Raw genomic sequence first — 14,927 nt, forward strand, 5'->3', positions numbered from 1 at the left:
CATAATAGGCTGGGATTGTATCTTAGAGTTAGAATGCCCTTAGTTCCATCCTCAGTGCTGTAAATACATACATACACACATACATACTGAACTGTAGATAAATATTTATTTCACAAAGAGATTAATTCCTTTAAAGAGTCCTATCCAGGTGTGGTGCAAACTGTAATCCCAGTATTTGAGAGGCTTAGATAGGAGGATTTCACTTTTGAGGACAGCCTTAGGAACCTAGTGAGATGCTGTTTCAAAAATAAAAAGAAACTTGAGGTGTAGCTTGGAGGCAGAAAGCTCCTGGGTTCAGCCCCCAATAACACACACATATATATGCACTCACACTGTCTCTTTCTCTGTCTCTGTCTCCTAAATATAACCCCTTCCCATAACCCCAGTAATTTGGGAGACTGAGGCATGAGGATACACATTAGAGGCCAGCCTGGGCAACTTGTGGGACTCTGTCTCAAAATAAAAATAAAATAGTGCTGAGAGTATAACTTGGAGGTAGAATGCCCCTAAATTCAATTCACAGTACCACACACCCACATAAAGAGCCTAGCCATGTAATTTTAGTACTTGGGACTCTGAGAGGATCTAGGAGGTTCTAGGACAACCTCAGCAACGCAGTGAGACTATCAGCAATCTCATTAGACCCTGTTTTAAAAAATAAAAGGTAGTCGGTCGTGGTGTCACACACTTGTAATCCCCAAGTTTGGGAGGTGGAGACAGGATTGCAGAGATTCGAAGCCAGCCTCTCTGGCTTAAGAGACCCTGTTTCCAGATAAAATATGAAATAGGTCTGGGAAGTGTAGCCCGAGGTAGAAGGGTTCCATCCCCAGTGCACCCCCCCCCCAAAAAAAAGGAAGGGGCTGGGTGTGTTGGGTGCATACTTGTAATTCCAACATTTAGAAGGCAGAGCCAGGATCGGAGTTCGCTGACAGCCTCCAGCTACTTAGGCCCTTGGCAACCAGTGAGACCCTGTTTTAAAAAACAGGGCTGAGGGTATAGCTTGGTGGTGGTAGAATGTTCCATCTCCAGTACTGAAAAAAGGGGGGGCTGGGGTGTAGCTCAGAGGTAGAATACCCTATATTCAATTCCCAGTACCACAAAAAAATTTAAAGAAAAAAAAAAAAAAAAGGCTGGAGCCGGCATGCTTCTAATCCCAGCATTGGGGAGGCTGAGACAAGAGGATTGTAGTTCGTGGACAGCCTCAGCCAGTTAGTGAGGCCCTCTGCAATTTAGTGAGACCCTGTTTCAAAATAAAGAATACAAAATAGGCCAGGGGTTGTAGCTCTGAGTAGAATGCCCTCTGGGTTTCATCTCCAGATGAGGGGAGGGAGGCTGGGATCTGTAGCTCAATGGTAGAGAACCCCTGAGTTCAATCCGCAGGTTACCCCCCTCAAAGAAGAGCTCTAGCCAGGCGTGGTGGCGCAAGTTTGTAATCCCCTCGCTTGGGAGGCAGAGACAGGAGGATCATGCAGGTTCGAAGCCAGCTGTGGTGGCTTAAGAGACCCTGTTTCCAAAACTAAAAAAGCATAAAATAGGTCTGGGAGTGTAGCCCAGAGGTAGAAGGGCTTCCAGGAACCCCAGTACCACAAAAAAAAAAAAAAAACAAAAAACAAACAAACAAAAAAAAAAAACCCCAAAACAAAAAACTCTAAAATTGTGAGAGAAACCTGATGTTGTGGTACACCCTTGTAATCCCAGTACTTGGGGAGGTGGAGACGAAAGGACTACAGGTTTGCGGCCAGCTTCAGCAACTTGGTGAGGCGCTCTGTAATTTAGTGAGACCCTGTTTTAAAATAAAATGGGGCTGGGGTATAGCTCAGAAGTAATCCCCTCTCTTCGCAAGCCCTGGGTTCAGTCCCTAGCACCAAAAAATAAAATATTTGAGAGAAGCAAAAATACCTCTAAATAGCTTGTCTCAAAGCTTGTCAGAATCCATTGACGTATTGATGTCCAGGAAGGAATAAACCTACATATATTCCTTCTTACTATGGATTTTCTCATACTTAACGGGGGAGGAAAATGAGACAAAAAAGAAGAAAAGAAAATGACTCAAGTTGAAAAAGGCTAGTGAGAGAGTTGGATTTCACGCCTGGGTCTGGGTCTGACTGACTCAGAACCTCACATGGCACCCCCCCCCCCCAAAAAAAAAAAGGTGGATCAAAGTAGGCTGATGATTGACTATAATCTTTGATCTATTTTGCTTGCCTGTTCTGGGTTCCTTATGTTTTTGATACACAGTATGAGAAAAAAATTTTTTTTTGGTACTGGGGATACTTATTTATATATAAAGAGAAAGCCAGACTTGGTGGCACACACTTGTAATCCCAGTACTGGGAAAGATAAAATAGGGATGGGGGTTAATCTTGGAGGTAAAATGCTCCTGGGTTCAATCTCCAGTACAAAAAAAAAAAGAAGAATCAAGCCAGGCATGGTGGCGCACACTCTCAGTAATTAGGAGCCTGAGACAGGAGGATCAAGATGCGTGGCTAGCCTCAGCTACTTAGACCCTGTTTCAAAAATAAAGAATAAGCACTTGCAAGCATGGTCATTTGTCTGTAAATGTTTCTCAGCTACTTAAGCAGGCCCTTTGCAACTCAGTGAGACTGTTTCAAAAATAAAATGACTAAAAAATAGGGATGGCGATGTAGCTTGGAGGCAGAATACTCCTGGGTTCCATCCCTGGTACTGCAAAATATAAACAAACAAACAAACAAACAAAGAAACAAATAATGAACTGAGCATGGTGGTTCATGCTTGTAATCCCAGCATTTGGGAGGCTGAGACAGGATGATCATGGTTTGCAGACAGCTTCAGTTACTACTTAGTGAGGCCTTTTGCAATTCAGTGAGGCCCTGAGGTAGAATGCTGCTGGGTTCAATCCCCAGCACCACAAACGAAGGGGGGGGGGGGTGGGACAGACATGGCGCTACAAATTTGTAATCTCAGCACTTGGGAGGCTGAGACAAGAGGATCTAGATTTCCAAGCCAGCCTCAACAACTTAGTGAGATCCTGTTTCAAAATAAGAAATAAAACCATATTGCAACAATCTTTGTAGAACCACTCAAGATTCTTTTAAAAAGGCCACCAGGGGGAGAAAAAAAATCAGGCTGGAAAGCCGGGTGTAGTGGCACAGGTTTGTAATTTGGGAAGCTGAGACTGGAGAATTCTGCATGTTAGAAGCCAGCTTCAGCTACTTAGTGAGACTCTTAGCAACTTAGTGAGATCAGCTTATAGGTACAATGCCTCTGGCTTCAATCCCTAGTGCCACCAAAATTAATTAAAAGAAAGGGGAGAGAAAGCTGGGTGTGTGGTTTACATGCCTGTAATCATGAGATGAGAGAATAAAAGGTTTCAGGCTAACCTTGGTCTTGTCAATTTAGTGAGACCCTATTTCAAAAAAACAAGGGGGGGGCAGAGTATATAGCTCAGAGGTAGAAAGTCCCTCTCCCTTTAAATCCCTAGTACCACACCAAAAATAAATTAATGTGGGAGAACATAAGGATTATCACACTTTAACAAGCTAGCCGTAATTTCTTAAAAAGGTTCTATTATCTAGCCCATCTTAATTTGTGTCAAAATAATGATTTTTATATTTATTATCACTTTTATTTTGGTGGTACTTAGAATTGAATCCTGGGGCATTTTACCGCCGAGCTATACCCCCAACCCTTTTATATTTACTTTGAAACAGGTTTTCTTTAAGATGCTGAGGCTGCTGCTGGCCTTGAACCTGCAATTCTCCTGTTTCAGCCTCTCAGTTGTATTACCGGCGTATGTCACTATGTCGAAATATACGTTTGGATTTTACTTCTCTTTTATTCCTCTCTAGTATATTTGCTGAAGATTCCAGGTCTTTTATAATTTCCTGCAAAGTAAATCTTGCTAAGTCTCAGGAATATCCTTAACATGTTTCTCTGTGTTTTTTTTTTGTAAATTGGTAATTGTATCTGGTGACTTGAACAAGTTAAGGTTTATGGGATGAGATTATTTTGCAAGTGATAGACATTTTATCAAGAGACACACTGAGCTGGGCATGGTGGCACACACTTGTACTCCCAGCATTTGGGAGGCTGAGACAGTTGGATCACGGTTCAAAGACAGCCTCAGCTACTACTTAGTGAGGCCCTTTCCCATTCAAGTGAGACCCTGTTTCAAAATAAAGAATAAAAAAAATAGGGCTGGGGGCGTAGCTCGGAGGCAGAATGCTCCCTGGGGTTCCATCCCCAGGACTGCAAAATAAATAAATAAATAAATAAATAAATAAATAAATAAATAAATTTCTTTGTTTTAGAATTTATGACGGTGGGAAAAGAGATTTTTAAGGCCTCTGTGTCTCCATAAGTTTGTATTAAGCAAATTAGATTTATACCTGTTATATTGTAGATACTCTTGAATATTATCATTTGCATTAAATTTTATTATTGTACTTTATTTAAAATATTTTGTGTAATATAATAAGGCTGTTGAATTATATCTTATTTAGGAAGGCCATCTCCATGATTTTATAAAAATTATATATTTAGGTTTTATATGTATTTGTTTATATCTGCAGTCTGGATTTAGAGTGATGTAGCCATGTTAACATTTAAATGCAAATGAGATGTCTCAGCATCTTCCAGATTTTTCTGTTAAAAAACCTTGAATTTCATTTACCTGTGGTTACTATACTTTTACAGCTACTGTCAGACTTTCAAAAAAAATTGCACTTGTTTGTCCTTTTCCATTTTACCTTTTTTTTTAGCTCCTTTTTGCCTGCATACGTTTACTGTTAACATTATATTAAAACTGCTTATGCTGAGAGCAGCCTTCACTTTTTTTTTTTTTTACCTGCTGAGCTTAGTGAACTGAATTTAAAAACTCTCTTTTGTGTGTTTGTGTTGCAGGGATATTGGGATTGAACCCAGGGGCATTCTACCTCCAAGCTACACCCCCAGACCTATTTTATTCTTTGTTTAGAAACAGGGGCTCACTAAGTTGTAGAGGGCCTCACAAGTTGCTGAGGCTGACCACAAACCTGTGATTCTCCTGTTTTAGCCTTCCAAGTACTGGGATTATAAGGATGCACCATCGTGCCTGCTAGTTTTTACATATATTTGTGCGTGTGGTAATAGGGGTGGAACTCAGGGGCTTTTCAGATCTATTTTATACTTTATTTTGAATCAAGGTCTCACTTAAGTTGCTGAGAGCCTCACTTAGTAGCGGAGGCTGGCTTCAAACCTGGGAGATCCTCCTGTCTCAGCCTCCCACATGCTGGGATTACAAGCATGCACTACCATGCCTGGCTAAATTTTTATATTTTGAAACAGGGTCTCACTAAGTTGCAGAGGGCCTCACTAAGTAGCTGAGGCTGTCCACAAACCTGTGATTCTCATGTCTCAGCCTCCCAAGTACAGGGATTACAAGTGTGTGCTACCACATCTGGCTAGATCCCATCTTTATTTCTTCTTTCCTTTTTTCCTTCCTTCCTTCCTCTCTTCCACCCCCCCCCCCATACTGGGGATTGAACCCAGGGGCATTCTACTTCTGAGCTACACCCCCATCCCTATTTTATTCATTATTTTGAAACAGGGTCACACTAAAGTTGCAGAGGTCTCACAAGTTACTGAGGATTGGCCACAAACCTGCAATTCTCCTGTCTCAGGATCCCAAGTACTGGAATTACAAGTGTGTGCCAGCACACACAGCTTAGATTCTTTCTTGAGCAGTGGTTTTTTTTTTTAATATCATTTTTGCCTTCTTACCATACATCTCTTTTAGATTCTTTGCTATAAATCCCAGTTTTATTTATTTATTTACTTTTACTAAATTGACCTCTTTTTTAGTTATTTGGACATCCTCCTCTTTTTAACGCAAATATGTATATTTTCTAGAATTCAGTTACATCCTCTCCATTTTACACTTTTCCTTATCCTGCATGATGCCATTGATCTAATGAATTAAGTTAATAACAATATTCTAACGCTTAATTCTATCTTTAGCTCATTTTATGTCAGAGAGAGAGAGAGAGAGAGAGAGTGAGTGTGTGTGTGTGTGTGTGTGTGTGTGTGTGTGTGTGTATGTGTGATTAGGGACTGAACTCAGGGAGGGTTCTCTATCTGAGTTATACCCCCAGCCCTATTTATTATTCTATTTGTTGTTATTTTTGTACTGAATGTTGAACCCAGAGGCCATTCATTCAAGCCTCATGCCCAGCCCTATTTTTATAAATTTATAAAATTTATATTTTACTTATTTTTGCAGTACTGAGGATGAAACCCAGGGGCATTCGACCTCTAAGCTACACTCCCAGCCTTATTTTTATTTATTTATTCATTTGTGGTACTGGGGATCAAATCCAGGGGCTTTCTACCTCCAGGCTATACTCCCAGACCTATTTTATATTTTATTTGGAAACAGGGTCTCACTAAGTTGCTGAGAGCCTCACTCAGTAGCTGAGACTGGCTTCGAATCTCTGTGATCCTCCTGTCTCAGCCTCCCACAAGTGTCCGCCACCATGCCTGGCCATACCTATAGAAATTTAAAAGAAAACTTGCTTTGTAATCCCAGTACCTGGGAGGCTGAGACAGAAGAATCACAGGTTTTTGTGGCCAGCCTCAGCTTATTTTTAGTGAGGTCCTTCCAAATTTAGTGAGACTCTGTTTCAAAATAAAGAATAAAAAATAGGGCTGAGATGTAGCTCAGAGGTACAATGCCCTTGGGTTCAATCCCCGATACTGGCTGTAAAAAAACGAGAGAGGAAATAAAAGTAAGCCTGCCAGGCATAGTAGTAGCACATGTCTGTAATCCCAGTACTTGGGAAGCTGAAATCGGAAGAGCACAGGTTCACAGTCAGCCTCAGCAACTTAGCGAGGCTTCTAGCAATTTAGTGAGACTATTCCCTCCCTCCCTCCCTCCCTCCCTCCCTCCCTCCCTCCCTCCCTCCCTCCCTCCTCCCTCATTTTTGTATGTGTGTGTGAGAGAGACTATGGATTGAACCCAGAGAGGCATTCTATCTCTGAACTAAAACCCCAGCCTGATTTTATTTTTTATTTGGAAACAGAGTCTCACTAAATTTTTGAAGCTGGCTTTAAACCTGCGATCCTCTTGTCTTCTCCCAAGTACTGGGATTACAAGCGTGTGCCACCACACCTGGCTGCAAGGCCTTATTTCCAAGTTGGTCTTTCCAAGACTTAATTTCCACCCCTGGGTTTTATACTCTTGGCATCACAGTCAATAGATACATAGAGCCGGGTATGGTGGCACATGCTTATAATCCTAGCATTTGGGATGCTGAGACAGGAGGATCACAGTTCAAGGACAGCCTCAGCTATTTTGCAACTCAGTGGGACCCTATTTCTATTTTTGGGGGTGGTGGTGGTACTGGGGGTGGAACCCAGAGGCTTTCTACCTCCGGGCTATACTCCCAGACCTTTTTTGTTTTTTTTTAAAATATTTTATTTGGAAACAGGGTCTCACTAAGTTGCTGAAAGCCTCACTGAGTAGCTGAGGCTGGCTTCGAACCCATGTGATCCTTCTGTCTCAGCCTCCCAAGCGCCACCATGCCCAGCGGGACCCTGTTTCAAAATAAAGAATAAAAAAATAGGGCTGGAGGGTGTAGGTTGGAGGTAGAATGCCCCTGGGTCCCATCCCCAGTACCACAAAAACACAAAATAGATTAAAAAAAATTACCACTTTTCCCTTAACCTCAAACAAGAACTCTTTTGTTTCCCATTGTAGTGAACTTAAATGCCATTTTTCTAAAAGTGATGTAAAATTCTTATAAGGTTTTTTTTTTTTGTTAATATTTGGGGGATGAACTCATTCTAACTCCATGTTACACTACTCCACCCTTTAAATTTTGAAGCAGTCTCATACTGTGTTGCTGAAGATCTCACTAAGTTTCTGCAACTGGCCTCAAAACTGCAATCATTCTGTCTTAGCCTCCCAAGTACTTGTATTACAGGCATGCACTACCATGGCTGGTCATAATATACAGGCTCAGGTGTACTTTTGAGAGGTGGTTAGTGTATTCACAGTCTTCTATAACCATCAGCTCTCTTTAATTTCAACATCTTTTCATCATTCGGTAAACACCACCACCATCCATTAAGTAATCACCTCATTTCTGCCACACTTTGTCCTTTGGTAACCTCTTAATTTGCTTTCTGTGTCTGTGAATTTGCCTATTTTGGATTTATCTTATTTTGAAAAGTTATATAATGTGTGACTTTATGTGTTTGTACTCTTTCACTTAGCCTGATGGTTTTTGTGGTGCTGGGAAGCAAAACAAAGGCCTTGTGCATGCTAGGTAAGCACTTTGCCTATAAGCTGTACTCATAGCCCTATCCTGATTTTTTTTTTTTTTTTTAATTCTTGTGGTATTAGAGACTGAACCGAAGGGTACTTTATCATTGGGCTATATCCCCAGACCTTTTTTATTTTTTATTTTTTATTTTGAGACAGAGTCTTGTTAGGTTACCCAAGCTGCACTCTCACTTGAAGTCCTTCTGCCTTAGCTGCTGGAGTAGCTAGGATTACAGACCTTGTGCCCAGGTATACCTTGATTTTTTTTTTTTTTTTTAAGGTTCATTCAAATTGTAGCATTTATGAGTACTTCATTCCTTTTTATGGCTGGATAATCATCTATTATAAATATATTCCACAGTTTATATACTGTGCGGTTTAAGGTTTTATCTTTTGGTTTTAATGAATAATATTGCTGTAAACATTCATGTACAACTTTCTGTGAGACAATTGTTTTCATTTCTCTTGGGAATATACCTAGGAGTTGAATTTCTGGGTCACATATAACCGTTGCTTAGCTTTTTGAGGAGTTGTATGTCACTTTGGCTTAATATGTTAACTCTCATATTATCTAGTTTGATTGATTCTATCTTTCAAATATCCATGTTCAATTGTTTCCACCACCCCATACTTGAGATGTACTTTTCAGAAGTACTGTGATAGTTTCCTGGTCCTCAATATCCTTGTGTATGTCATCTTTCACGTAGCGCAAAATTGTTTTTTGAAAAACATAGATTAATAATGAGGTAACCCCATTATTTAGGGGCAGAGAGAGAAGTGTGGTGGCATGCTAGTAGTCTCAGTGCTTGTCAAGTTAAGGCAAGAAAATCATTTGAGTCCTGGAATTCAAGACCAGCCCAGGCAACATAGTGACATGAAGGGGAGGGAGAGAAGGGAGAAGCAAACAAGCTTTCAAGGGCTCATCACTGTCCTTTGAATGAAGTGCAAACACAGCATGGCTTTGAAGGTTCTTTGCTACCCATCTTCTGCCACAGTGTCCAGTCATAAGTGCCTCCTTGTTCCAGTCAGTCTCCTCTCCTTAATTCAGGCGTCTTCCTTCCTGTACTGGAGATTGAACCCAGGAGCATTCTACCTTTGAGCTACACTCCCAGCCCTATTTTTATTCTTTTTGAAACAGGGTCTCACTAAGTTGTGGAGGGCCTCACAAAGTAGCTGAGAACCTGCAACCCTCCTGTCTCAGCCTCCCAGTATTGGAATTACAAGCTTGTGCCACCATGCCCAGCTTCTTATTTCAGGTGTTTGTGCAGGCTTCTCTTTCTAAATCTTATACTTCCTCCATCCATTTTCCTTGTCCGATTTTTCTTTTTAGAAGCTTTTTTTACTTTTTTTGGTGATACTGGGGTTTCTGGAAACCCTTCTACCTCCGGGCTACACTTTCAAACCTATTTTATATTTTTATTTGGAAACAGGGTCTCTTAAGCCAGCGATGCTGGCTTTGAACCAGCACCATCCTCCTGTCTCTGCTGCCCAAGATCGGGATTACTAGGGTGTGCCACCACGCCCGGCTTGCCTTTTTGACTCTTAATGATTTTGTTACAGGCCCTTTTCATCACCACATTCCTGTACTGTTCTTAGTGTATTTACTATACACTCTTTGCTTGTTTAGTTCTCTGGGAATTAGGAGCTAGTGATAGCCAAGTGCCAGGTGATGTACAGGAAGAAAGTATAAAAAATAGGAATTTAGCAGAATCTAAAAGATTTGGTAAATTATTTAGGGAAGGCTTCATGGAGGATGATAGTACTTGACTAGACCTTGAAAGAATTCTTTGTGAAGGTGTGATGGTATGGTAATGGTCCACCTCTGTAGGTGGATTAAACCTGTTAAATAATTGGTAGTACTTATTTAAGATGGGATTGTTCCTTCTTACTTTAATAGAGGATTTAGACCTTGGAGGTGCATACTAGGAGCAAAAGATGCTGCAAAAGCAAGATGTGGGGCATTTTTCAGCCTTGCTTTGCATTACTTACATTTAAAAAGCAGTGTGCACAGTCATGCCTGTAGAAGAAAAGCCTGGAAGCAATGTGCAAAAGTTCAGAACTTAAGGTGTATTGATTAAGGTGAAAAGCAATGATATGCTTTATGGAAAACATAAGGAAGGTGTGTGTGTGTGTGGGGGGGGTATTGGGGATTGAACCCCAGAAGCATCCTACCTCTAAGCTATACCCCCAGCCCTATTTTTTAATTCTTTATTTGGAAACATAGTCTCACTGAATTGCAAAGTGCCTCACTAAGTAGATGAGGCTGTCAACAAACCATGATCCTCCTGTCTCAGCCTCCTAAATGCTGGGATTACGCACCTTGCACCACCATGCCTGGCTTGTGTGAGGAAGTTTTTAAAGCTACTTAACTGTATATGTTAATTTCAGAGTTTACATGCTAATATTTATAAAACTTTACTGGACTTCTGTTGGACATATTAGTAACTAGGCAATTTCTGCATGAATTATAAACTTTCCAAGATGCTTGTGTTTGTGTTTGATATTCAAGAAAATAATCTAATGCTGGGTGTGGTGGAGCATGCTAGTAATCTCAGCATTTGGGAGGCTGAGACAGGAGGATCCAGGTTCGTGGACAGCCTCAGCTACTTAGTGAGGCTGTTTGCAACTCAGACCCTGTTTAAAAATAAAGAATAAAAAATTGGGCTGGGGGTGTAGCTCAGAAGTACAATGCCCCTGGATTCCACCCCCCCCCCCCAAAAAAAAGATACCGTTGTCCCTCAATATATGTGGGGTTGGCTCTAGGGTCTTCTCCAGATACCAAAATCTGCAAATACAAAATTGTGTAGTCTTTATGTTCAGATGCAGGTTGTTTGTTTCATGGTCCTGGGGATCCATCTACCCATATTTCACATTTGGCAGACAAATGCTCTGCCACTGAAATACATCCTCAGTTTCCTCCGTTTCCTTTTTGGGGGAGGAGTGGTACTTTGGATTGAACCCCAGCATTCTATCTCTGAGCTTCACCCCCAGCCCTCTTAAAAGAAAAAGTCTTGCTAAATTGCTTGGGCTGGTTGCCAATCTATGATCTTCCTTTCTCAGCTTCCCATCTACTGGGATTACAGCAGATGAGGGCCATACCTGGCTTCCTCTATCCCTCTTATATATTTTATTTTATTTTATTTTATTTTATTTTATTTTATTTTATTTTATTTATTTTTGTGTGGAACCCAGGGGCTTTTCTACCTCTGGGCTATACTCCCAGACCTATTTTTTTATACTTTATTTGGAAAAAGGCTTTTATCAAGTTGCAGTGAGCCTCACTAAGTAGCAGAGGCTGGCTTCTAACCTGTGTGATTCTCTTGTCTCAGCCTCCACAAGCGTGCGCCACCACGCCTGGCTCCCCTCTTAATATTTTCTGTCTGTGGCTGGTTGAATCTTTGGTTGCAGGACCTAGAGATTCAGGGGCCATACTGCATAATAATATTCACCTGGAAAACAGTTATAAATGAGATAACTTGTGTAGAAAACAGCAACTACATTTGTGCTGCAGTGAATCATACCATTGATAGTAATGGGAGATTTTTTCTTTTCTAGTATGTCTACAAAATAGTTGGCACTCAAAGGTATGCCTGTATAAATGTAATTCTTATTACATTTTTATTCCTATTTTTGCATTTTAGTATCTTAAAATTGTAGCCAGGCGTGGTGGCGCACGCTTGTAATCCCAGCATTAGGAGGCTGAGACAGGAGGATTGCACTTCATGGACAGCCTCACCTACTTAGTGAGGCCCTCAGCAACTCAGTGAGACCATGTTTCAAAGTAAAGAATAAAAAAAATAGGGCTGGGGTATAGCTAGAAGGTAGAATGCTCCTGGGTTCCATATCCAGTATTGCAAACAAAACAAACTAACTAAAAAATAAGGCTGGGGGTGTAGCTGAGGTAGAATGCCCCTGGGTTCCATCTTCAGTACCACAAACAAACAAACTTATAGATTTAAAAATCTTAAAACTTCTTAAAAATAGCTAAAAGTAAAACCATATTTTGGTTTTGAACTATGGGAGTCATCTTAGTTATTTATAAATGTCTACTTTGCTTGGTAGGGCAACAATAATTAATTACTTTATTTATTTATTGGTACTGAGGATTGAACCCAGGAACATTTTACCCCTAAACTATACCCCTAGCCCTATTTTTTATTTTTATTTTGTTTTTGTTTGTTTGTTTTTGTGGTACTGGGGATGGAACCCAGGGGTATTCTACCTCTGAGCTACATCCCCAGCCCGGTTTTTTATTATATTTATTTATTTATTTATTTATTTATTTATTTATTTATTTATTTTTGAGAGACTAGGAATGGAATCCAGGGAGCTACACTCCCAGTCCTATTTTTATTCTTTATTTTGAAACAGGGTGTCACTGAGTTGCAAAGGGTAAGTAGCTGAGGCCGTCCATGAACCATCATACTCCTGTCTCAGCCTCCCAAATGTTGGGATTACAAGCCTGTGCCACCAGGCCCAGCATTTGGTTTTTTATTCTTTATTTTGAAACAGTATCTCACTAAGTTGCGGAGGGTCTCACAAGTAGCTGAGGCTGTCCTCAAACCCGGATCCTCCTGTCTCAGCCTCTTGAGAACTGGGATTAAAAGCATGCACCACTACACCCAGCTTTTATTTTTATTTTGAAATGGGGTCTCATTAGGTTTCTGAGGCTGACCTTGAACCTGTGATCCTCCTGTTTTGTCCTCCCAAGTATTGGGATTACAAGTGTGTGCCACCATGGCCAGTTTCACTCATTTTTAGAAATAAATTTCTTCATGTTTGTTTGTTTGTTTGTTTGTTTATTTATTTATTTATTGATGGTACTGGGGTTCCTGGAAGGCCTTCTATCTCCGGGCTACACTCCCAGACCTATTTTATATATTTTTTAAATTTGGAAACAGGGTCTCTTAAGCCAGGGAGGCTGGCTCCGACCAGCGTGATTCTGTTTCCGCCTCCCAAGCCTGGGAATTAGAAGCGTGCACCACCACGCCCAGCTTCATGTTTAAATATACACTTTCACTCTTGGCTCTTGCTGCATTTTACTGACATGTTGAGGTGTAAATCCTAGTTGTTGAAATAACATCTCTGAATCCTGAAAGAATTAATGCCTTCTTGGCTATCAGCACACTTTATTCAGTCTTTCATAGCATTCTGTGTTGTTTTTGCACTTATTTCCATGATCAGATGGAACATCTTGAGGATGATGGCTTTACTCATGGTTTTCATGTAGTCCAGGAAGGGCAGTCACACACTTGCTCAGACTCCCAGCAAGTCCTTTCTGAGTTGCTTTCCTTGCCTGTTTTGTTTGAGCCAGTCAGCCCTCAGTCCCCTGACAGGTAAAACAATTGATAGTGATGGTGGTGATTGTACTATTATGATTGGGGTGATAATGCAAAGGTGTACACATATATAAATACTAAATTGTATAATTTAAGTATGTGTGATTCACTGAATGTCAGTTATACCTCATTGAGGCTGTTAAAAAGAATCCTTAAGGGAACTATCCACCATCAGTAGGTAGATAAGCCTTATTTAAGGCTTGTGTCTCCAAAAACAGTTCAGGCTCTGCACTCCTACTCATCTCTTCCTCTCAAGTCTGTTCTTGGCCTGTGTTCCTCTATTTCACTAGTTCTCTTTTCTCTGTTCTTGTCCCCCACCCTCATCATCCTTTCTCTATGCTAAAGTGCTCTTTATGAGAGAAAAACCTCATGGTGCCAAAGCCATTCCTGTAGGCACCAGCTATTATTCTTAAGATACTCCTATGTGCTGCAGGCTATGGTCAGCAGAGAATTTACTGCAAATAGGCAGGAGAAGTGGAAACATTTACTTTCTCCATGCTCAGTCTGATGGGCCATGGACCATGTCAGGCAGAAATACCAGTGTTAGTAAAGAGCTGGGCGTGGTGACACACGCTTGTAATCCCATCATTTGGGAGGCTGAGACAGGAGGATCCTGGTTTGTAGCCAGCCTCAACTACTAAGTGAGACTGCAACTCAGTGAGACCCTGTTTCAAAATAAAGAATAAAAAATAGGGCTCAGGGTATAGCTCGGAGGTAGAATTCCCCTGAGTTCCATCCCCAATACTGCAAATATGTATAAATAAAATTGGTTAAGTTTAGAAAATTCAGTGAAAAGAAAGATACTATTAAGCCTTCTGCTTTTGTTTCTGAAAGTTGCCTTAAAGACCTCAGCATAACAATTAACCATTTCTGGTTTAATTTCTCCTTTTTTCTGAATTAAAATCTCTGGAGGATGGGCCTAGACACTTACATTTTAGTGACCGCTCTTGAGCCATCTAGCATGGTAAGAGCTTGGCTGCACATCAAGGGAGAAGTAAGAAGGCAAGTAGTGCCGGGTGTGGTGGCGCTTGCTTGTAATCCCAGTGCCTGGGAGGCTGAGTCAGGAAGATCGCACAGGTTCGAAGCCAGCCTCAGCTACTTAGTGAGGCTCTCAGCAACTTAGTGAGACCCTGTTTCCAAATAAAGTATAAAATAGGTCTGGGAGTATAGCCTGGAGGTAGAAAGCCCCTGGGTTCCATCCCCAGTACTACAAAAAACCGGAGGGGCAGTAGAAGTTGATCTTCTGGATAGCTTGCTATACTCATGGCTTTCAAGTAGTCTGGGAAGGGCAATGTTTTGGCCAT

General features: G+C 41.0%; 1 protein-coding gene across 1 annotated transcript in view; it reads left to right on the plus strand.

Moving 5' to 3' along the window:
- UBE2G1 (ubiquitin conjugating enzyme E2 G1) overlaps window positions 1-14,927 on the plus strand; it is a gene marked incomplete at both ends in the record, with an annotated part of 119,080 nt that overhangs the window by 71,509 nt on the left and 32,644 nt on the right. The window lies entirely within an intron of this gene.

Source organism: Muscardinus avellanarius, assembly GCF_963383645.1.
Source record: "Muscardinus avellanarius genome assembly, chromosome: 16".
NCBI lineage: Eukaryota > Metazoa > Chordata > Mammalia > Rodentia > Gliridae > Muscardinus > Muscardinus avellanarius.